This window comes from Sus scrofa, chromosome 1 (assembly GCF_000003025.6).
Source record: "Sus scrofa isolate TJ Tabasco breed Duroc chromosome 1, Sscrofa11.1, whole genome shotgun sequence".
In the NCBI taxonomy this organism is placed as follows: Eukaryota; Metazoa; Chordata; class Mammalia; order Artiodactyla; family Suidae; genus Sus; species Sus scrofa.
This window is the reverse complement of record NC_010443.5, coordinates 100770965-100794657: the sequence shown is the minus strand read 5'-3', so window position 1 is coordinate 100794657 and position 23693 is coordinate 100770965. Positions and strand designations below refer to the sequence as shown.

General features: G+C 42.7%; 1 long non-coding RNA gene across 1 annotated transcript; it reads right to left on the bottom strand.

The window, feature by feature from the left end:
* On the bottom strand, positions 657 to 11174 carry LOC110256981. Its single transcript, XR_002339076.1, has 3 exons — positions 11031 to 11174; positions 1385 to 1453; positions 657 to 867 (listed from the first exon to the last, which is right to left on the bottom strand). It is a non-coding gene; the product is annotated as an uncharacterized LOC110256981 (long non-coding RNA).

Sequence of the window (23693 nt, the reverse complement as noted above, 5' to 3'; positions counted from 1 at the left end):
CTGAGCCACATCAGGAATTCCTATTAAAGTATTGGTGATTTACAATGTTGTATTATTTCTGGTGTACAGTAAAGTGAATCAGTTATAAAATAGGAATTCTTTTTCATATTCTTTTCTATCATGGTTTATCTCAGGATATTGAATATAGTTCCCTGTGCTATACAGTAGGACCTTACTGTTTTATCAATTTTATATACAGTAGTTTGTACCTGCCAATCCCAAACTCCAAAATGACTACATTCTTTTAAGTTCTGCCATATTTGAAAATATTGTCAGTTGCTTGTTAACCTTTGCATAATTTGTCTGGGTATAATTTTTTATTTCCCTGAGGACTTTATAATCATTGCTCTACTCATTACTGAAATGTTTCCTAAATAGTACCATGAAGAAGTGTGGCATGGGAAGCTAGCCTGTGCACCAAACTTGATCTTTATGGATTCTGAAAATTTAGAGGATTACGGTTTTCTGATCTGATAGGTTAGATATAACATCATGTTAGTAATAGCATTTATGGATATTTCCTTTATTGTCCTTTTATTATTTTATTATATATAAAAAATCATATAATACAGGTAATGTCTAATTATATATAATTAATATATGCTTACTATTAAAAGCAAAGCTGACCATCTTTTCATGGGTTAAGACCCTTTTAATTTACTTTTCTGTGAGATGGCTGTTCATGACCTTTGTCTATTTTTCTAGTTTTTGTAGGCCCTTCCCTTGATGACTTCTAGAAGTTCTTTATATATTAGAGAAATTAAACCTTTGCAGATCAGTCAGGCAATCAATTGATTGCAGGAAAACAATGCTTGCCTCCTCCAGAAAATTTCCCTTGAGTTACAGACTAAGATGCACTAACAGCGCCTGCAAAGTACAAGATAAAAAAGGGATTTGGATTGGAGAAGATAAGATGAGATAAACTATAGCAAAAGAATGAAAGGGTTAGCCATCCATATGCATGGTACTTTTAATATGGGGTACTTTTAATATGGTGAGGGTAGAATTCACCATGTGTCTTAAACGTGATGTTCTGAAACTTTCAGTCCCATAGCCCTTAAGAGGAATCAGCCAAAGCAATAATCTGCTTATAAAGGCAGATAAGACCCTCTACCTCCTGCAAAACTGGGCCCCTGACCAAAAACAGCTCTCTAAAGTCTGGCAAACTTGACCCAACAAGGATGGCTGATGCTGGCTGGTGACTAATTGAACCAATAAGATTCTCTTTCATATAAGTCTGCTCATGACCCACACAAACAAGGAGGCAGACACAGAGAAGTAGAGAAGTATATGGAGAGAAGGACAGCAGAAGAAAATAAGAGTAGAGCGTATAGCTGACATGTAAATATGGTGTTGATATTAGGGGTGAGAACAACCAAATTACCAGACCACGTGGGCAGTCTCTGAGCCATGGTCAGGAGAGCCGCTCTGGATCTCGAACTGTGTTCCCAATCTGTGGAGACAGGCTAAGTGGCAGATATTTGTTGCACCTTATAAAATGGTAAATTTAAGATTTATGTATTTCAGGGGAGATCCCATCATGGTACAGTGGAAACGAATCCAACTAGAAACCATGAGGTTGCGGTTCAATTCCTGGCCTCACTCAGTGGGTTAATGATCCAGTGTTGCCATGAGCTGTGGTATAGATTTCAGACATGGCTTGGATCTGGCGTTGCTGTGGCTATAGTATAGGCCAGCAGCTGTAGCTCCAATTAGACCCTAGCCTGGGAACCTCCATATGTCATGAGTATGGCCCTAAAAAAAAGCAAAATATATATGTATTTCAGAGTTCCCTAGTAGTCTAGTGGCTAACATAAGGTATTGGGACTACTGTGGCTCAGGTTCGAGCCCTGGCACAGGAAATTCCCCATGGTGAAAGCATGGCCAAAAACACAAAAGATTTATGTATTTCACTGTATATAAATCTAATCTCAAAAGAAAAAAAAAAGAACCATAAACAAATATTGAATGCTAACTAATACTACGCAGCCAAAATGTTTGGGGTGATGGGTTTTTATGCTTGCCATTCAATTTGAAACACATTCAATTTGAAGGTGGTGTGATAGATGGAAAAAGAGCAAATAAGTGGCTAGAGGGGATTAAGATGGCAGAATAGAAGGACTGAGAGCTCAACTTCTCTCCTAAAAATAACAAAATTCACAACCAAATACTGAGCAATCTTCAACCAAATGGACCAGAAACTTTCAAAAAGATATCCTACTCCAGAAGACAAAGAGGAGGCCATGACAAGAGGTAGGAGGGGTGATTACACTATATAAGCAACCACATACCTCCTGGGTGGGAAGCCCCACAGTCTGGAAAGTAATTGTATCACAGAGAATCACATACAGGAGTGAGAGTTCTGAGCCCCACATCAAACTCTCACGTGTGGGGATCTGGCACTGGGAGAAAGAGCCCCTGGAGCATCTGGCATTGAAGGCCAGTGAGGCTTCTGCACAGGAGTTCCACAGGATGGGGGTAAACGGAGACCCCATTCTTAAAAGGTGCACACAGACTTTCCCGTGCACTGGGTCCCAGGGCAAAGCAAAGACTCCATAGGAATCTGGGTCAAATCTGACTGCAGTTCTTGGAGGACCTCCTGGGAAAACAGGGGTGGATGTGGCTTGTTGTTGGGGAAGGACATTGGAAGCAAAGCTCATGGAATTATTCATCAGCATGCCTTTCTCTGGAGGTGGCCATTTTGGGAAAATCTGGCCCTACCCATCAGTCAGTGCTGAGAAGCCCCAGGGCAAACAACAATCCAGGTGGGATCAAAGCCCGGCCCCTCAGTAAACAGGCTGCCTAAAGACCCCTCAGGCACACAGCCCTCTAATCCCATCCAGAGACTAAGCCCCACCCACCAGAGGGATTAGAATTGGCTCCACCTACCAGTGGGCAGGCATCAGCCCCTCTCATCAGGAAGCCTACAGCAAGCCCCCCATACAAACTTCAGCCACAAGGGGGGCAGACACCAGAAGTAAGAGAGGCTACAGCTCTATTATCTATAAAAAGGTCACCACACCAAAAACCTATAAAAATGAAGACAGAGAACTATAACTCAGATGAGGGAGAAAGAAAAAACCCCAGAAAATCAGCTAAGCAATGAGGAAATTCTCAGCCTCCAGGAAAAAGACTTTAGACTGTCGATGCTGAAGATGATGCAAGACATTGGAAATAAACTGGAGGCAAAGATGTATAATTTACAGGAAACACTGAGCAAAGAGATATAAGATATAAAACTTAAACAAGAAGAGATGCAAAATACAATAACTGAAGTAAAAAAATTCATTAGAAGCAGCCAACAGCAGAATACAGGAGGCAGAAGAACAAATAAGCAAGGTGGAGGACAGATTGGCGGAAATCATGGAAATCACAGATGTGGAACAGAAAAGAGAAAAAAGATTGAAAACAAATGAAGAGACTCTCAAAAAAACTCTGGGACAACGTTAAATGCACCAACATCTGTATTATAGGGGTGCCAGAAGGAGGAGAGAGAGAGAAGGGGACAGAAAAAATATTCCAAGAGATAATAGCCAAAAACTTCCCTAATATGGGAAAGAAACCACTCACCTGAATCCAGGAAGAGCAACGAGTACCATATAAAATAAACCCAAGGAGGAATACCCCGAGACACATATCAATCAAACTGACCAAAATTAAAGACAAAGAGAAAATAGTGAAAGCAGCTAGGGAAAAGAAACAAATAACATACAAGGGAGCCCCGATAAGGTTGTCAGCAGATTTTTCAGCAGAAACTCTGCAGGCCAGAAGGGAGTGGCATGATATACTTAATGTGATGAAAGGAAAAAACCTCCAACCAAGATTACTGTACCCAGCAAGGCCTTCATTCAGATTTGAAGGAGAAATCTAAAGCTTCACAGATAAGCAAAAGCTAAGAGGATTCAGCAACACTAAACCAGTTTTACAACAAATGCTAAAGGAACTTCTCTAGGCAGAGAAGAAAAGGCCACAACCAGAACAAAAATACCACAAATGACAAGGCTCACCAGTAAATGTATATATATATACAGTAAAGATACAAAATCATCCACACACAATTTTGCTACCAAAATCAGAAATTGTGAGAAGAGGTGGGTACAAAGGCAGGACACTGGAGATGCACTTGCAATTAAGAAACCACCAACTTAAAACAGTCTCATATATAGAGAGAGAGAGAGACTGTTATATCAAAACTTCAGAATAACTGCAAATCAAAAATCTACAACTGATACACAAACAAGACATATCAACTCAAATACAACACTAAAGATAGTCATCAAACCACAAGAGAACAAGAGAAGAAGGGAAGAAAAAAGAGCAACAAAAACAAATCCAAAGCAATTAATAAAATGGCAATAAGAACATACATATCAATAATTACCTTAAATGTGAATGGACTAAACGCCACAACCAAAAGACACAGACTGGCCGAATAGATACGAAAACAAGATCCATATATATGCTGTCTTTGAGAGACCCAGTTCACTTCCAAGGACACATACAAATTGTAAGTGAGAGAATGGAAGAAAATATTCCATGCAAACAGGAATCAAAAGAAAGCTGGAGTAGCAATACTCCTATCAGACAGAATAAACCTTAAAATAAAGAATATTTTAAGGGACAAGGAAGGTCACTACCAAACAATCAAAGGATCAATCCAAGAAGAAGATGTAACAATTTTAAATATCTACACACCCAACATAGGTTCACCACAACATATACAGCAACTGCTAACAACCTTAAAAGGACAAATCGACAATAACACAATAATAGTGGGGGAATTTAACACCCCACCTATAGCAATAGACAGATCATCCAGACAGGAAATCAATAAGGAAACACAGGCCCTGAATGATGCATTAAACCAGATGGACTTAATAGATATTTATAGGACATTCCATCCAAAAGCAACAGAATACATATTCTTCTCAAGTGCACATGGAACATTCTCTAAGATTGACCACAACCTGGGCTACAAATCCAACCTCGGTAAACTTAAGAAAACTGAAATCAGGCACCTTTTCTGACCACAATGCTATATGACTGGAAATCAACAAGAAAAAAACTGCAAAAAAACACAAACATGTGGAGACTAAACAACATGCTACTGAACAACCAATGGATCACTGAAGAAATCAAAGAGGAAATTAAAAAATACCTAGAAGCAAATGGTAACAAAGATACAACACTCCAAAACCTATGGGATGAAGCAAAAGCCATTCTAAGAGGAAAGTTTATAGCAATACAAGCCCACCCCAGGAAACAAGAAAAAGCTCAAATGAACAAGCTAACTTTACATCTAAAGCAGCTAGAGAGAAGAACAGACAAGACCTAAAGTTAGTAGAAGGAAAGAAATCATAAAGATCAGAGCAGAAATCAATGAACTAGAAACAAAGAAAACCATAGGAAAGATCAATGAAACAAAAAGACGGTTCTTTGAAAAGATCCACAAAACTGATAAACCCTTAGACAGACTTATCAAGAAAAAAAGAGAGAGGATACCAATCAATGAAATTAGAAATGAAAACGGAGAAGTAACAGTGGACATCACAGAAATACAAAGGCTCGTAAGAGACTACTGTATGCAACTATATGCCAATAAAATTGAAAACCTAGAAGAAATGGACAAATTCTTAGAAAAGTACAACCTTCCAAGACTAAACCAAGATGAAATAGAAAAGATGAACAGACCAATCACAAGTACTGAAACTGTGATTAAAAAACTTTCAACAAACAAAAATCCAGGACCAGATGGCTTCACAGGCGAATTCTATCAAACATTCAGAGAAGAGGTAACACCTATCCTTCTGGAACTACTCCAAAAAAGTTTCAGAGGAAGGGACACTCCCAAACTCTTCTATGAGACCACCATCACCCTGATACCAAAACCAGACAAAGATACCATAAAAAAAGAAGACAACATGCCAATCTCACTGATGAACATAGATGCAAAAATCCTCAACAAAATACTAGCAAACTGAATCCAACAATACATTAAAAGAATTGTACATCATGATCAAGTGGAATTTATCCCAGGGATGCAATGGTTCTTCAATATCTGCAAATCAATCAGTGTAATACTCCACATTAACAAACTGAAAATAAAAACCATATGATCCTCTCAGTAGACATAGAAAAAGCCTTTGACAAAATCCAACACCCATTTCTGATAAAAACCCTTCAGAAAGTGGGCACAGCGGGAACCTACCTCAACATGATAAAGGCCATATATGACAAAACCACAGCGAACATCATTCTCAGTGGTGAAAAGCTGAAAGAATTCCCACTGAGATCAGGAACAAGACAAGGATGTCTGCTCTCACCACTACTCTTCAACATAGTTTTGGAAGTCTTAGCCACAGCAATCAGAGAGGTAAAAGAAATAAAAGGAATCCAAATTGGAAAGGAAGAAGTAAAACTATCACCATTTTCAGATGACATGACACTATAACTAGAGAATCCTAAAGACTCTACCGGAAAACTGTTAGAGCTCATTGATGAATTTGGCAAAGTCGCAGGATACAAAATTAATACACAGAAATCAACGGCATTTTGATATACTAATAATGAAAGATCAGAAAGAGAAATTAGGGAAACAATCCCATTTACCATCATATTAAAAAGAATAAAATACCTAGGAGTAAACCTACCTAAAGTGACAAAAGACCTGTACTCTGAAAATTATAAGATGCTGATAAAAGAAATCAAAGATGACACAAATAGATGGAAAGACATACCATGCTCTTGGATTGGAAGAGTCAATATTATCAAAATGACTATGCTACCCAAGGCAATCTACAGATTCATGGCACTCCCTATCAAATCACCAAGGACAGTTTTCACAGAACTCGAACAAAATATTTTAAAGTTTGTTTGGAAGCAAAAAAGACCCAGAATAGCCAAAGACATCCTGAATAAGAAAAATGGAGCTGGAGGAATCAGGCTCCCGGACTTCAGCCTATACTACAAAGCAACAGTCATCAAAACTGCATGGTACTGGCACAAAGACAGACATATAGATCAGTGGAACAGGATAGAAACCCCAGAATTAAACCCACGCATCTACAGCCAACTAATCTATGACAAGGAGGCAAGAATATACAATGGAGAAAAGACAGCCTGTTCAATCAGTGGTACTGGGAAAATTGGACAACCACATGTAAATGAATGAAATTAGAACACTCCCTAATACCATACACAAAAATAAAATTTTAAAATGGATTAAAGACATAGATATAAGACCAGAAACTCTAAAACTATTAGAGGAAAACATAGGCCAAACACTCTCTTACATAAATGACAGCAGCATCTTCTCAGATCCACCTCTTAGAGAAATGACAGCAAAAACAAAAATAAACAAATGGGACTTAATTAAACTTAAAAGTTTCTGCACAGTGAAGGAAACCCTAAACAAAATGAAAAGACAACCCACAGAATGGGAGAAAATCTGCAAATGGATCAACTGACAAGGGATTAACCTCTAAAATTTATAAACACCTCCTACAGCTCAATACCAAAAAATCAAACAACCCCATCAAAAAATGGGCAGAAGATCTAAACAGAAAATTCTCCAAAGACATACAGATGGCCAAAAAAAACACATGAAAAGATGTTCAATATCACTAATTATTAGAGAAATGCAAATCAAAACCACTCTGAGGTACTACCTTACGCCAGCCAGAATGGCCATCATCAAAAACTCTACAAACAATAAGTGCTGGAGAGGGTGTGGAGAAAAAGGAACCCTATTACACAGTTCGTGGGAATGTAAATTGGTGCAACCACTCTGGAAAACAGTATGGAGGTTCCTCAGAAAACTAAAAGTAGAACTACCATTTGATCCAGCAATCCCACTCCTGGGCATCTATCCAGAGAAAACCATGACTGGCAAAGACACATGTACTCCAATGTTCATTGCAGCACACTTTTCAATAGCCAAGCCATGGCAACAACCTAAACGCCCATCAACAGAGGAGTGGATCAAGAAGATGTGGTACATATACACAAAGGAATATTACTCAGCCATTAAAAGGAATGAAATACTGGCATTTTTAGCAACATGGGTGGACCTAGAAACCATCATGCTGAGTGAAGTCAGTCAGACAATGAGACCTACATCAAATGCTTTCACTGACAGGAGGAATCTGAAAAAAGGACACAATGAACTTCTTTGCAGAACAGATACTGACTCACAGACTGTAAAAAACTTATGGTTTCCAAAGGAGACAGTTTTGGGGGTGGAGGGATGCACTGGGGATGTGGGATGGAAATCCTATAAAATTGGATTATGATGATCATTGTACAACAATAAATGTAATAAATTCACTGAGTAATAAAAAAATAAATACATTAAAACCATAAGTGGCTATATGTGGGATAAAGTAAGTATACTAAAAATGTTAATGGTGGCATCTGAGTGGTAGGTATATCGATGTTCACTATAAAATTTTTTAAACATTTTTGTATTTCGAAAAATATTTGCCATAAAATCTCATGGATGAAATCTTTGGGACATGGCTAAATCATGGAAAAGAAAGGAATTGTCAATTACATCAGAATGAATCAAGAGAGGAGGAAAAGAAGACAGCACAGAAATTGAGAGCGAGCCAAAAAAAAAAAAAAAAAAAAAAAATGCTGGTTTCAGAATGAATGGGCCTCAATCCTGAAAGAACAAAAATTGGGAGGCATGAGGAGAAAGCAATCAAAGGAAATTTTGTAGTTCTTAATAAAAATTACCTCTATATAGAAAAAGCACCATTTAGAATCACATTAAAGTAGTAAAATGAAAAACATTAAAGCCACAGTTGGTGTGGCCCTGAGAGAGAAGAAACTGGATGTGATTTTAGTACAAGAAATAAAGTTTAATACCTAGAGAGAGTTTTATTGTACATAAAGGGAGTGGGTTTTAGGCATCTTCCCACAAGTCAGTAATAGGGAAAGGGAATCACGTAGAGGTAGAATTTTGCTAAATATACAAAATGAGGATGTTTGAAAGAAAGAGAATTTCGGTTGCCAGATGTATGTTTAAAATTCTGCACATGAATGGGAGTCTGGGAATAATAAAATGTGTAACTACCTCCCAAAAGTAATCTTTTCTCCGTATAAGAATATTTCAACTGCATCTTTAAAAAAGATGGATAGACGAGAAGTCATTAAAAATCAATCTACAGGAGTTCCTGTTGTGGCTCAGTGGTTAACAACCCTGACTAGTATCCATGAGGACAAGGGTTCGATCCCTGGCCTTGATCAGAGGGTTAAGAATCCGGCATTGCCATGAGTTATGGTGTAGGTCGCAGATGCAGCTCAGATCCTGCGTTGTGACTGTGGTGTAAGCTGGCGGCTATAGCTCCAATTCAACCCCTAGCCTGGGAACCTCCATATGCCATGGGTGCAGCCCTAAAAAAAAGAAGACAAAGAAAAAATCTGTAATAGAACGTATGTATGTGTATGACTTAGTCACTTTGTTGTACAGAAGAAATTGGCACAATATTGTAAATCAACTATAATTTTTTTCAGTCACTATTAAAAAACCAACCTATAATGAATAGGGTCTCTGGGAAGAGTTTGGGGCGACTGACTGAAAAATTCATGACAACTGGGCTATCCATCAAGTCGGAAATTGTACATACTTCTGCTCTCTCTTTTCTAATGATAGATATTTAATAAATATTTGGGTAGAATAGGGATCTCTAAACCTACAAACATAATTCACAATAATGAATTTGGAGACTAAGTCTTTGTGTCCTGATTTATAAAATGGAAATAATTCACTGTGTCTGACACATTCTAAGTCCTCAGTAAGTGCTTCTACTGATTTGTGAGAACACATGAATTAAAGATCATTTGCTTACACATGCAAGCAGTACCAGAAAGGGAAGTGGATTGGTAGAATTGCCTGGATTGTGGGGGAGAAAGAAAAATTAGAGATTATGAAGCATGAGGGGTAGGATAAAGTTTTGTACAGCATCCCATAGTAATAGCTGGAATTCATTATTCAATATATAGTAAATTTGGCAGAATTTGGAATGAGCTAGATTTTATTAGACCCAGAAGGAATTCTTCCAGTGATCCAAGGAATGATGGAGGAAGAAGAGCTCCAAATGTTCTTTAAGATTTGAAAGAGTCTAGGACTTCCAAAACTATGTTGAAGAGTACTACAAATGTAATAAATTCATTGAGTAATTTAAAAAAAAAAAAGATCTGAAAGAGTCATGATACATGTTTAAATGGCCACCATTGATGGAAAGAATAAAACCGCATGTTTGCTTGCTAATTATCAGGTAACATAGGCTGGTTGGTAAAAATTCAAATCATGCCAAAATGTGTAATGCAGAAAGTCAAGGTCTCTACGTTCAATAAGGTAAATCAGAATTTTTAAATAAAACTAAGTATTTCTCCTTTAACCCCCTGGACAGCTTTTAATCCATGAGTAGGTCTATGAATTGGTCACAGCAATTTTAATCACGAATTGCATTTACCAATTCAATCTAGTTTCTGGGATGGGTCCCAAGCTTTGGCAGCTAAATCTCCCCAGGTGATTCCTATGTGCAGCCAAGGTAGAGAACCAGAGCTGGAGAAGGGAGGGCCTCAAATCAGCATCATGGGCAATACCTGGGGAACTTGGTAGACATGCAAATTCTTACCCCCATCCCTGACCTCAGACCCACTGTAATAGACATTCAAACAACAATTTCCAGCATTGGGGGGTGGGGGTGGGAGGGTACTGTACCCCCACCACAACCAAGGAGCAGTTCTCCCAACACCTGTTGGACATCCTAGCATTCAACTCCATTCTGACACTATCTACCCAGAGAAAGCACCCGATTCCACAAGCCAACGGCCCACAAGTCTCACCCCCCACCTCCACCACCCCAACACCCACCACCACTTCAGGGACCCAGTTACAAGTCCAGGTTATTACCCATTCTTCTGACTGACTGGCTATAACTCAGAGGTTCCCACACACCCCTCCTTAGGTCTGATTAATTTGCTAGGGCAACTCACAGAACTGAGAGAAACATTTTACTTACTAGATCACAGGTTTATCATAAGAGGATATAACTCAGGAACATCCAAATGGAAGAGAGGATGCCTAGGGAAGCACCGCCCTCCCCAAGTCACGTGTTCACCAGTGCAGAAGCTATCCAAATCCTCTCCCCTTTGGGGTTTTATGGAGGTTTTATTACACAGGCATGATTGACAGAGACTAAGACCAATAGCAATTGAAGCATCCTCCAGCCCTTCTATTCCCCAGCTGGGACTAAATGTTGCAACCATCTAATCAAAGGACTAGTTCTGCAGGAAATCAGCCCCCATCCTCGGGTTACCTGGAGGCTTTCTAAAAGTCACCTTATTAACATAACGAAAGATACTTGACCTCTCTCAACACTTAGGAGATTCCAAAGGTTGCCGGTGCTTTGAGCCAGAAACAAGGACAATGCATATATATGTTTCTTACTATAACTCACAATGCTACACATTCAATAAAAATTTGAACTTTATTTTTTTACTTTTTTTTTTTTTTTTTTTTTTTAAGGCCACACCTGAGGCAAATGAGAGTTCCTGGGCTTGGGATTGCAGCTGCCAGCCTACACCACAGCCACAGCAACACTGGATCCAAGCATTTGCAACCTACACTGAGCTTGTGGCAACTGTGGCAATGCCAGATCCTTAACCCACTGAGCAAGCCCAGGGATCAAACCCGCATCACTCACAAACTCTAAGTCGGGTTCTTAACCCACTGAGCCACAACAGGAACTCCAGAAACTCAGACATTAACAAACCCTCCAGTCAATTTCATGCAGCTCAAAGTTGAGAACCCCCGTCTTAGCAGGAGAGAGGAAAAGTAAACGGTGTCCTGAACAGTCACTAAGATTCACATATTTACAGTTCAGGCGTGTAACATATGATAAGCATCACTTGTGATATCATTACAGTATAACTTTATCTTTCACTTTCCTTTTAAAATGTAGGAGTAGGGAGTTCCTGTCGTGGTGCAGCGGAAACGGATCCACCTAGGAACCACGAGGTTGCAGATTCGATCCCTGGCCTCATTCAGTGAGTTAAGGATCCACCGTTGCCTTAAGCTGTGGTGTAGGTCACAGACACTGCTCGGATCTGGCGTGGCTGTGGCTGTAGTGTAGGCCGGCAGCTACAGCTCCAATTTGACCCCTAGCCTGGGAACCTCCATATGCCCCATGTGAGTGTGCGGCCCTAAAAAGATAAAAGACAAAAAAAAAAAGTAGGAGTACAGTTCGCCTGTCCCTCAATGAGAACATGGTCAAATCCTATGACTTTTCTGCTCACACCGAGGCAAAATCTCCCAATTCAGAAATAATAAGGGAGTTCCCCTTCGTGGTGCAGTGGTTAACGAAAACGACTAGGAACCATGAGGTTGCCGGTTCCATCCCTGCCCTTGCTCAGTGGGTTAACGATCCGGCGTTGCCATGAGCTGTGGTGTAGGTTGCAGACACGGCTGGGATCCAGCGTTGCTGTGGCCCTGGTGTAGGCCAGCGGCTTCAGCTCCGATTGGACCCCTAGCCTGGGAACTTCCACATGCTGTGGGAGTGGCCCAAGAAATGGCAAAAAGACAAAAAAAAGAAAAGAAAAGAAAAAGAAATAATAAGACACCTTCAAGGTGAGACTTCTCCACTGCCCTCCCAAAGCCCTTGGAGGTGACACAATGTTCCTTAAGGACTGGCACATGGGGAAACAAGGGAGGAAGGTGAAGGAGGTTTCCTGTGACATAGCTTTTGCTCTCCTGGCCAACAGGTGGACATTTAGAGCCACTTCTTCCCCCAGGGTGCTTTTCTTGGAGCCACTGGAAGCCACTCTGCTGGCCTCTCTGGCCACCTCCCACAGTGACATGGCCCCTGCTTTCTGTTCCTCCAGGCACTGCTCCCCATCACCCCTGGCCCTGTGCAGTCCACTTGTTGCCAAAATATCAGCCGCCTCTGAGCACAGATGCCAAGAAGAAATGTGGAGACAGAGTTGGAAGAAACAGAAAAAGTAACTTTAATTGCCAGACAAAGAGGGAAAACAGCAGGCTAGCACCTCAAGGGCTATGCCCCACCCCCCGCCTCCTCCCACACGCACACACACACACACACACGCTTGGAGGGGGTAGTGAAGAGTCTTCTAGTGCTTGAGGAGCAGGGTGTGATCAGCTTGTGAACACTCTCCTGATTGGTGAGTGGTGAGGTAATTAGGAGTCAGTGTCATTAACCTTCTGGTACCAACCCGTCTGGGAGTCTACATGTTAGTGGGCAGCATACAGTTGACTTCTTCCACCCAGTGGGGGCTTCAGCACCTGCAAAAGAGTTCCAAGGACATGTTTCAGAATATTATCTACAGTCCTTGAGAAAGAACTGAAGGTTCTTGACTTTGTTTCATTATTCTGTCCTGTTTGACTTTTTCTTTCTGTACTTTCTCACTTCTCTGATTAAATTGATTCTTTGACTAAAGTTGTTCTATAGATAAAAAGGCAGGTGGTAGACATGAGTGGGGGTCCACTCTGGGAAGGCCTCACAGGATCCAGCTCAGTTACACACTCAGCATGGAGTGCGTCAAAGGCTACTGTGCTCTCTCCTTACTTTCTCTAAGGGTAGGGCAGGATGCTAAATGGCTTGGGGTCAACCAACCTCTGACCCCCAGGAAATCCCCCTGTACCCTTAGGCACCCCCCCCAGTCTCTGGGACTGCAGGCCACCCACCCACCCTGCTATTCCAAGGCCTCTGTAGCTTCCTCAGTACGAATCAGGTTCCCCTAGGTCAGTTCTTCCTCCAGCTGTAGAGACACACATCCAGCTCTCTGAATGGCCCCTTGTAGTCACCCACCCCACTGGGCTTCAGAGGGTGTGGGTATTCACATTACGGCAAACTATCTCACTCAAGAAAATCCCCTGAAGTTAACACAATGTTGTGAATTATACTTCAATACAAAATATAAATAAAATATGCTAAAATTCCCTCCCACATTCTCTGCTCTCCCCTCTTTTTATTTTTCTCTCATTCTCTCTTTCTCTTTTTTCTTTCTTTTTAAGGCCGCACCTGGGTTATATGGAAGTTCCCAGGCTAGGAGTTGAATCAGAGCTACAGCTGCCAGCCTACACCACAGCCACAGCAACACCAGATCTGAGCCACGTCTGCAACCTACACCACAGTTTGTGGCAACGCCAGATCCTTAACCCACAGTGTGAGGCCAGGGATCAAACCTGCATCCTCACAGAGACTACATCAGGTTCTTAACCCACTGAACCACAAGGGGAACTTCTCTTTTTATTTTCTTAAAGCTGGTGAGGAGTTTAAAAGATCTTGAACAAGTTTGGGACATTTTCTTTGTAAACTGTCCACATGGTGATTTGGTTTTGGAAAAAATGTGCGTCATGGCTTGAGGTCTGCGTAGAAACTTGCACTGTAACATCCTGTTACAGAAGGAAGCTCTTGTGTGATCCAAAACACCCCAGTGAGGTGTGTAGTATGATTGTCATTAGCATCCAGGGTCATGCATCTAAAAAGAAGCAAAGCAGAGACATGGACTCAGATCTTCCAGTTTCAAATGGTGCTTTTTCAACTACCCCCATGAGATGGACAGAATTTGCTAAAAGAGAAACTAGAGATCGTAAAACAGAGTATGTGTAAATATCATTTATTAAAGCTGAGGTTCAGCGTGAACTGACAGCCCCAAGAGAATAGAACCAGAATGAGAGTGTTCCCCAAACACATTCAAGAACCAGAAAGCGTAAGTAAAATAGCTTAGTTAATAAAATGGCATCTTAGTTAACGCTTCCTTTGATTAGAAATCAACTTAAAACACTTAGTCTCATACACACACACACACACACACACACACACACACAAAACTACTTGAAATCAATGGATATGCTCACTCTTGGTTGTGGTGATGGTTTATATGTATGTCAAAACTTATGAAGTTATCGTTTTTAAATATGTACAGTATTCTATGTCAATTTTACCTCAATGAAATGGTTTTTAACAGCAAAAACAAACAAAAGGGATTAGCATGGGACATCAAAGACACAACATCAGAGATAAAGACACTCTAGGGTTGGAGTTTCCACCATGGCACAGTGGAAACAAATCCGACTAGGAATCATGAGGTTGTAGGTTCGATCCCTGGCCTCACTCAGTGGGTTAAGGATCCGGTGTCAGAGCGAGCTGTGGTGTACGTAGGTTGCAGACATAGCTTGGATCCCACGTTGCTGTGGCTGTGGTGTAGGCTGGCAGCTGTAGCTCCGATTGGACCCCTAGCCTGGGAAACTCCATGTGCTGTGGGAGGTAGCCCTAAAAAGAAAAAAAAAAAAAGACACTCTAGGGTTATAGAAATGTGAAAAGGTCAGAAAGAGAATTAGAAGTACAAAATGCTTATTCTAAAACAGGATCATGAGGAGTTCCCTGGTGGCCTAGTGGTGAAGGACTCGGCATTTTCACTACCGTGGTTTGGACCACTGCTGTGGCTCAGGTTCAGTCCTCAATCGGGAAATTTCTCATGCCCCAGGCTTAGCCAAAAATAAAATAAAATAGCATCAGGAGGCAAGTAAAAGGAGAAAGTGAAACACTTTGGGGTTAGTCTTCCTAGGATATTGATGTTCAGCATCTGCATAAGTTTTATTGCCTTCATTAGGTGGTAGAAAAAGAGTTATCAATATTTAAGTATGTAACATAAAATGCATTTTAAAATTCTTTAGAAAGATCCAATGAGAGCAAGTATATATCAGCACTTTGAAAGGTATAACCTGCTAGACAAACGTAAGTGGGTAAGAATAATATAAGCTGTTCATAGTTATTCCTGGTTCATTCAGCGTTTGTCCAGCACACACCTCCTCTTTTCCTGTGTCATCGAGTATCATGCACATCTTTCTCATCTACAGGTGGAGAACATTTCAAAACAGACTTGAGTTCCAGACATGGATATATGACTATACTATATCTATGCCATAAACCTCTTTAAATCTGGACTCCTCACTGGCTGACTCTCTGCATCCATCACCAGTGAGATGCCTGACTGATGGGAGCAGGAGCAGGGGGGAGGTCTCGTGCCACAGCTGTGTCGAGGAGATGTAACTCATCCAGCCATCTGCCACAGGGAAAACAGGCTTCCCACACACGTGCGCCAAGTCAACAGATGGACGGCTGGGGACGGCTTCCACTCTTTAGGGAGATGACAGCAACCTTTCAAAAGGTGTGCAGACTGTTCAAGAACATTTTCCAGAAATCACTTTCACTCTTCACAAGCCACAAGCACACATCCCTTGCCTGGCTCCTTCCAAGCTCACTAGAGAGCTACGATTCTTGTGAGGCATCCAGTGGCCACAGCTGGCATCTTGCTCAACAGAGAAGGGGGCGACGTCAGCTCATGTCCCTGTGTGCCTAGGACATTGTCTGACACAGATTAGGGACTTAAGAAGCATTTGTGGAAGGAAGGAAGGGGAGGAAGGGAGCAACACATTTGTGGAGGGAAGGAGAGAGCAAGGCAGAAGGCAGAAGGCAGAAGGCGGAAGTGAGTAAGTCTCCTTCAAGAAGCCAGGAACTCTGCAGAAGTGCCCTATGCAAATATGGACCAGTACTGTGGGGAATGTGGGAGTTCTGCAAGATGTTCTTCACCAATGGAGATTGAGTGCCTTGTGGGACTCTGGACAAAGGGAAGCTCCATGATTCAGGTACACTACTGAACCACACCTGACCTGAAGGAATGGGTTCCCATGGCTACCTATCCAGTAACCATCCTTGCTTCTCCTTTAACTAAGAGAATATTAATTTACTTAGCAATGTACCATCTTTTCTCTTTTAGATTCCCTTGCTGGTAGGGAAGTAGCAGTGTGATCTAGTTCTAGACAATAAGATGTAATTAGAAGCCCACAGCATGGAACCTCTAAGAAGTTTCTCATTCCAAAGAAAGAAAGCAAGGAAGCAAGGAAGCGAGGAAGGAAGAAGGAAAGAAAGAAAGAAAGAAAGAAAGAAAGAAAGAAAGAAAGAAAGAAAGAAAGAAAGAAAGAAAGAAAGAAAGAAAGAAAGAAAGAAAGAAAGAGAGGGAGGGAGGGAGGGAGGGAGGGAGGAAGGAAGGAAGGGAAACTTTCTCTTTTACTGTTCTTTGTTCTCCCCCTTCTTCCTGGAGCTAGAATGAAATGTGATTTCTCTAGGTGAAAGAGCCATCTTGCTCTCCTGAGGACAAAAGCCATACATGATGGAAGGCAAAACAGAAAGAATGACAGACTGAGTCCCTGTAGCATTGTGGCTACTTTGCATCAGTTCTAGACTGTCTTCCTCCAGACTTTTTTTTTTTCTTTTTGGTCTTTTTAGGGCCACACCCACAGCATGTGGAGGTTCCCAGGCTAGGGGTCAAATGGGAGCTGCAGCCACTGGCCCACGCCACAGCCACAGCAATGCTGGATCCAAGCCGCATCTGTGACTTACACCACAGCTCACGGCAACACCAGATCCTTAACCCACTGAGTAAGGCCAGGGATCGAACCCACGTCCTCATGGATACTAGTCAGGTTTGTTAAACACTGAGCCATGACGGGAACTCTCAGACTTCTTTTTATATGAGAAAAGTGCCATCAGTTTTGTGTTATAAGCTATTAGATGTACTTATAACTGATGACTCAAAAACACAACATGGACACACACTCTCCTGGAAACCAACCCACTGGGAGGAGAATCACAGCAATGCATGCCCATGAGTGCACTCCCATGAGTTAAAAATTGTGGACTCTGGAGTTCCCGTCATGGCTCAGTGGTTAACAAATCCGACTAGGAACCATGAGGTTTTGGATTTGATCCCTGGCCTTGCTCAGTGGGTTAAAGATCTGGCGTTGGAGTGAGCTGTGGTGTAGGTCGCAGATGTGGCTTGGATCCCACATTGCTGTGGCTCTGGCGTAGGCCGGTGGCTACAGCTCCAATTAGACCCCTAGCCCCAGAACCTCCATATGCCATGGGAGTGGCCCTAGAAAAGACAAAAAGACAAAAAATAAATATAAAAATAAAAATAAAAAAGAAATTGTGGACTCTCATACTCATACGTAAGGGGACTAAAGAAAGAACCAGACAAGGTGCTGGAGGTCCCCACGGAGGTTGCCCAATAAGGCTGTCTTGGAGTTGGTCACCCCCTGTCTGAAGGGGATTGGCTCTATTGATGGGGGATGGAACTGCCAGGATATTGAGGTGGTAGGAAGACACCTCTTCAAGGGGACAGTGAGAAGAGTGGAACAAGTGTTGAGGTCACTCAGACTGTCAGCAGACTGACACCAATGATTCATGTCTGTTCTGGTCAACATGGCAAGATGTTAAGAAATGGTGGCAGAAGATAGTGTGCTGTGGGCAAGAACCTGGACCTCCACATTCCAGCAACAGCTTCCAAACTAAAGAAGAAACAAGCTGTGACAGGTGAGTGGGAGTTATTGGTCTTTCGGATATTGCCATCATTGGCCCTGATCAGATATTTGGGGAGGCAGACACCAGGGAAATATGGCAGGTGCTCATAGCTGCCTACCCTACAAGCATCCGCTTAACACTTCTTCCTCACTGAACAGCCCATCACACACTGTAGAGCCAAAAATGCTGTTCACTCACTTACCCAGCTTCCCCTCCAGCTGGAGGATGAGCATATCACCTAAGCAAGGAACCTGAGTAGAAGCCCATTGAAGGGTTTCTCAGGAAACTTTTCCTCCTAAGTAATGCATTCTTCTTGACTCGACATGGGCTGGGATTGAGGCTGTGGCTCAAATTAGTCTTGAACTGGGTTATATGTGGGTTAACAGGTGAATATAATTTTAGCTCTCAGGACTTTGTCCATCTGTCAATCATCAACAAAAAAAAACCTCTTTTGGAGTTCCCGTCGTGGCGCAGTGGTTACGAATCCGACTGAGAACCATGAGATTGCGGGTTCGATCCCTGGCCTCGCTCAGTGGGTTGAGGATCCGGCTTTGCTGTGAGCTGTGGTGTGGGTCGCTGATGCAGCTTGGATCTGGTGTTGCTGTAGCTGTGGTATAGGCCAGCAGCTACAGCTCTGATTACACCCCCAGCCTGGGAACCTCCATATGCCTCGAGTGCAACCCTAGAAAAGACAAAAAAAAAGTTTTGCCTTTTCTGGGGCCGCTCCCTCGGCATATGGAGGTTCCCAGGCTAGGGGTCTAACCAGAGCTATAGCTGCCGGCCTACACCAGAGCCGCAGCAATGCGGGATCCAAGCCACATCTGCGACCTACACCACAGCTCACTCCAACGCCAGATCTTTAACCCACTAAGCAAGGCCAGGGATCCAACCCGCAACCTCATGGTTCCTAGTCGGATTTGTTAACCACTGAGCCACGAGGGGAACTCCAAAACAACTTTTTCAAGTTGCCATTTTGTAAAAAGACAGTCTTCTCTGGTATCTGGAAAGCAAGAAACATTCTAAAAACCTTCCCAGGAGCACCCAGGGGGTTCTGGTGGGCAGGATAGGACAAAGGGGAGCAGCAAAATGACTCCACTGCAGAACAAGCAGGATTCATCTCACTTCCAGAAGTTGAACAAGTGCAAGTGCAACTTCCTGATGGTCTGGAGTAAGTGTCCCTGTTGATAATATGCTCTCCAGGGACTAACTGAGGGAATGAGGTTAGGGACTACCACTGTCTCCTCTGAAATGCCCATCACATGGTCTCCACATCTAGTTACTCCTTTTAAGTGCCTGGGAACCATTCCTTACCAATAAGCCTTGATCGCTGCACACAGGAGCCACAAGGATGCTCTGGAGAGAGGGAAGGGGCATCCTCTGACCTACCAGCCTGGCTCTCTCCTCTCACTCCCAGCATCCCTCATGCTCCTCTACAGCATCCCCATCTCCCAGACCTCAGAACTATTATCACTGTCAACACTTCGGGCACTGAGGGAGGTAAGTCAGGGGACGGCAACTGCATTTCCATGTCAGAACCAGATTTTGACAAGACCCTAAGTAGTGCGGCCAGCTTGCTTTGTTTCTGGCTCGGTAATTGGAGGAACATTTTCTAAGAGTGACAGGGATTTAACTATAAAGGGTCCGTCAGTGATAATGATTCGCCATGCCATGTGGATCATAGAAACAGGAGGTTAGACATCATTTTCAGTAGGTGGGCGGCCTCCCAGGCAAGAAGCAAGTGAGTTTGTGTTATTTTATTGTATACATATTCCTGAATCCATTCTGAGGATAAAAAGGGAAGAATTTGTAAGCTCAGTTTAACTATGGTGAGTACCAAGTTACTCATAACAGCCCTCATTGTCTCTATGAAGAACAGTCTTAGGGGAAGACGCTCTTTAAATGGCCGTCTCTGAACCTTCCTCCAAACTGATAACATTAAGGAAAGAAGTGCCCCTACAGCTGCTTTAGTGGAACTCACGTTAGCTAAAGACCTACAGACTCACTGGATATCTCCCCTCTGCTGGGCACCGAGAAATCTGCTGAGGGAACTTCAGGAGAAGGGTCTGTCCCCAGGAACCTGAAGTTCCTTTTATGGCAAGACTTCCAAGCAGAAAATGGTAAAAGAATGATTACAGGTAGTACCCGAGGTCTAGACAAAAGATAATAAGTGTGAGTGTCTGCTGAGCTCCCTTGTCCACCAACATCTCTGAGAACCCAGGACTCAGCACCTACATCCTCAGGAACCTGGAGTTGACCGTCACCCACAGTGAAGCCATTCGCTTTTTGTCACTGGTGCTTCTCCCTCAGCACAGTGTGGCCTTCCTCTCCTCCTCCCTCCGTAGGACCCATTCCCTCAAGGGCCACCTCCTCCATGATGGTCCCAGATGCCCAGGTCAGAATGAATGGCTCCTTCCACCAGAACCTCCCTGCAGGGCCCTTACACCTCACATCAGGGGCTCCTTACTATGGTTTAGCAGGAAGAAGAAGCGGTAAGAGGTGCCTCTTAATATATATATATATATATTAGTAGAATATATATTAGGTACCTCTTAATATATATATATATATATTAGGTGCCTCTTAATATATATATATATATATTAGTAGAAAGAAAGGGAGACAAAGAGGAAGGGAGGAAAGAAGGAAGGAAGTGGAGAAGAAAGAAAACAAGAAATACTAATAGACACAAAGAAAATTTTTACTGCACTTTCACTATCCAGAAATAACAGATGTCAATATTTTAGTAAACCGGAGTTCCCGTCGTGGCGCAGTGGTTAACGAATCCGACTAGGAACCATGAAGCTGCGGGTTCGATCCCTGCCCTTGCTCAGTGGGTTAACGATCCGGCGTTGCCGTGAGCTGTGGTGTAGGTTGCAGACGCGGCTCGGATCCCGCGTTGCTGTGGCTCTGGCGTAGGCCGGTGGCTCCAGCTCTGATTCAACCCCTAGCCTGGGAACCTCCATATGCCGCGGGAGCGGCCCAAGAAATAGCAACAACAACAACAACAAAAAAAAAAAAAAAGAAAAAGAAAAAAAAAATATTTTAGTAAACCTTCTTTCTAGATGTTTGTCAACACATCTATAGAAATGTAGATAAGTATAAATATAGAGATAAGTCTTCTATTAAAAAATGAAATAATGAACACTATGCAGTTCTGTGAACTGCTCATGTCACTTGGCAATGCATACTGAGCATCCTTCCGTGTCAAGCAGTATCCTTCTCATTTCAGACAGGTTGAAGTTTCAGCCTAACGTCCATCCATTTTCCCCATCGATTAGCTACAGAGAAAGAAGCCACTCAACATAAAGACCACCCTCCCTCCCAGGCTGTGTCCCTCCTGGGAGAGGCTTATCATATAGCATCCTGCACAGGCAGCCAGCCATCTCAGCACCTGTGCACAAGCCCAGCACCCAAAATGTGAGCTTGGGGGCTTCAGCCCCCACTCTTCCCTTCCACTAACTCTGGCCTCAGCAGGTTTGAATCCAGCAATCATGGAACAGTCTCCAAGGTAAAGGGATCTGTGCCTCATTTCTGGGGGGTGCACAGAGGAAGTACCTGCTGGAGACAGCATGACATCTTCATCAACCAGCCCCGAATCAGGGAGTAGCGTTTTAAAGAAATCTACCCCAAATCCTCCACATCATGTTTACTGACTTCAGACTATTCTGTGGTTAAAATCTATAATTATGTTTATTTATTGTTTATTTACCCAATTCCTATTATTATAAATATAGGATATTTTCTTATTATCCATATTAAAAATGAATCACTGTGCTGGAGTTACCATCATGGCACAGCAGAAACGAATCCAACTAGGAACCATGAGGTTGCAGGTTTGATCCCTGACTTCACTCAGCGGGTTAAGGATCTGGTGTTGCTGTGAGCTGTGATGTAGGTAGAATTGTTAGGTCAGAGAAGACGGCATTTTTAACGCTTTTAAAAGAGCCAAATTGGTCAAGGTTATATCAGTTTTAGACTTGGGCTTCAAGTGTTCAAGAGGAATGGCCTCTACCACATCCTCACCTTCACCACCACGGGGCAAAAATAAAAGACAGGAAGGGGCCAGCAACCCGCCTCTTGTCTTAATCCCTAGACCTTTGAGTGCTAGAGTGAGTGACTGTGTCTGCAAACAACTGTAAGTTATTTTCCTCTCTTCTTTTGTGAATGCTGAGTTCTTAACTTTGGCCCCCTGGTCCCCTTGTTGTCCCACCACAAGGCACTTCAGGATGTTACAAAGGAAACCTATTCTGGAGGCTTTACAAGAGTCAGAAAAGAAGTTCTCCATTCGTCAGGGTGCCACTGCCCCACCCCATCCCAACCCCGATCACAGTCCACACCCCTAGCCCACGCCCCAAATTTAATGGCAGAGGCAGAGACATGGTTCTGATCTGATGAAAAAGTGGTAGCTTGCTTAATTTCGAGCTCGAGGACTCTGAAGCCATTTCACTGGAAGACAAGTCTACTTCTACTGAGTTGTGGTGAAGTGCATCCCAGCCATTCATGTGCCCCCTCCTCTGCTCTCCAAGCTGAAGCTCAGCCTCAGCTTCCCCAATCATGACATCTTCTCTCCTTCTGCCACAACATTCCCAGATGTTATGAGGGGGGGTGTGTGTGTGTCTGTATGAATTCAGCAGATACTCACTAAGCATGCAGGGCCCTGTACATAATACTCTTAGAGACACAGATTTTTTTTTTAAGGCGTGGTCCTTGCCTTCAAGGAATTGCCATTTGAGCTCAGGAGATGGCCTATGTTCAGAGCACAGATAATAATGACAAATAGCAGCATTTGGAGTTCCCATTGTGGCTCAGTGGGTTACCAACACAACTAGTATCCATGAGGATGTGAGTTTGATCCCTGGCCTTGCTCAGTAGATTAAGGATCTGGTGTTGCTGTGGCTGTGGCATAGGCCAGCAGCCTCAGCTCCAATTTGACCTCTAACCTGGGAATTCCCATATGCTGAAGGTGAAGCCCTAAAAAGTGAAGGAAAAATATAGCAGCATTTTGTAGAAGCTACAGGAGATGACGCCAACATGCTCTGGAAGGCCAACTTCAGGTCTCAAAAATTGAGGAGGGCTTCACGGAGGAAGTGGAATTTAAGCCCAGTGGAGATGGGGAAAGTCAGGCCAGGAGAAACAACGGCCTAAGTAAGTTTAGGCGGGAGGTGGGAAAGCAGATCCAGGAGCAGCTGAGTTGTGTTTAGTGGAGGGTCAGCAGCAGAGGGGGAAGAACAGGAAATAAAGGCAGGGAAGAGGGCGGAGATGAAATTCTGAAGGCCTGAATGCCAAGCCAAGGAACAGGGA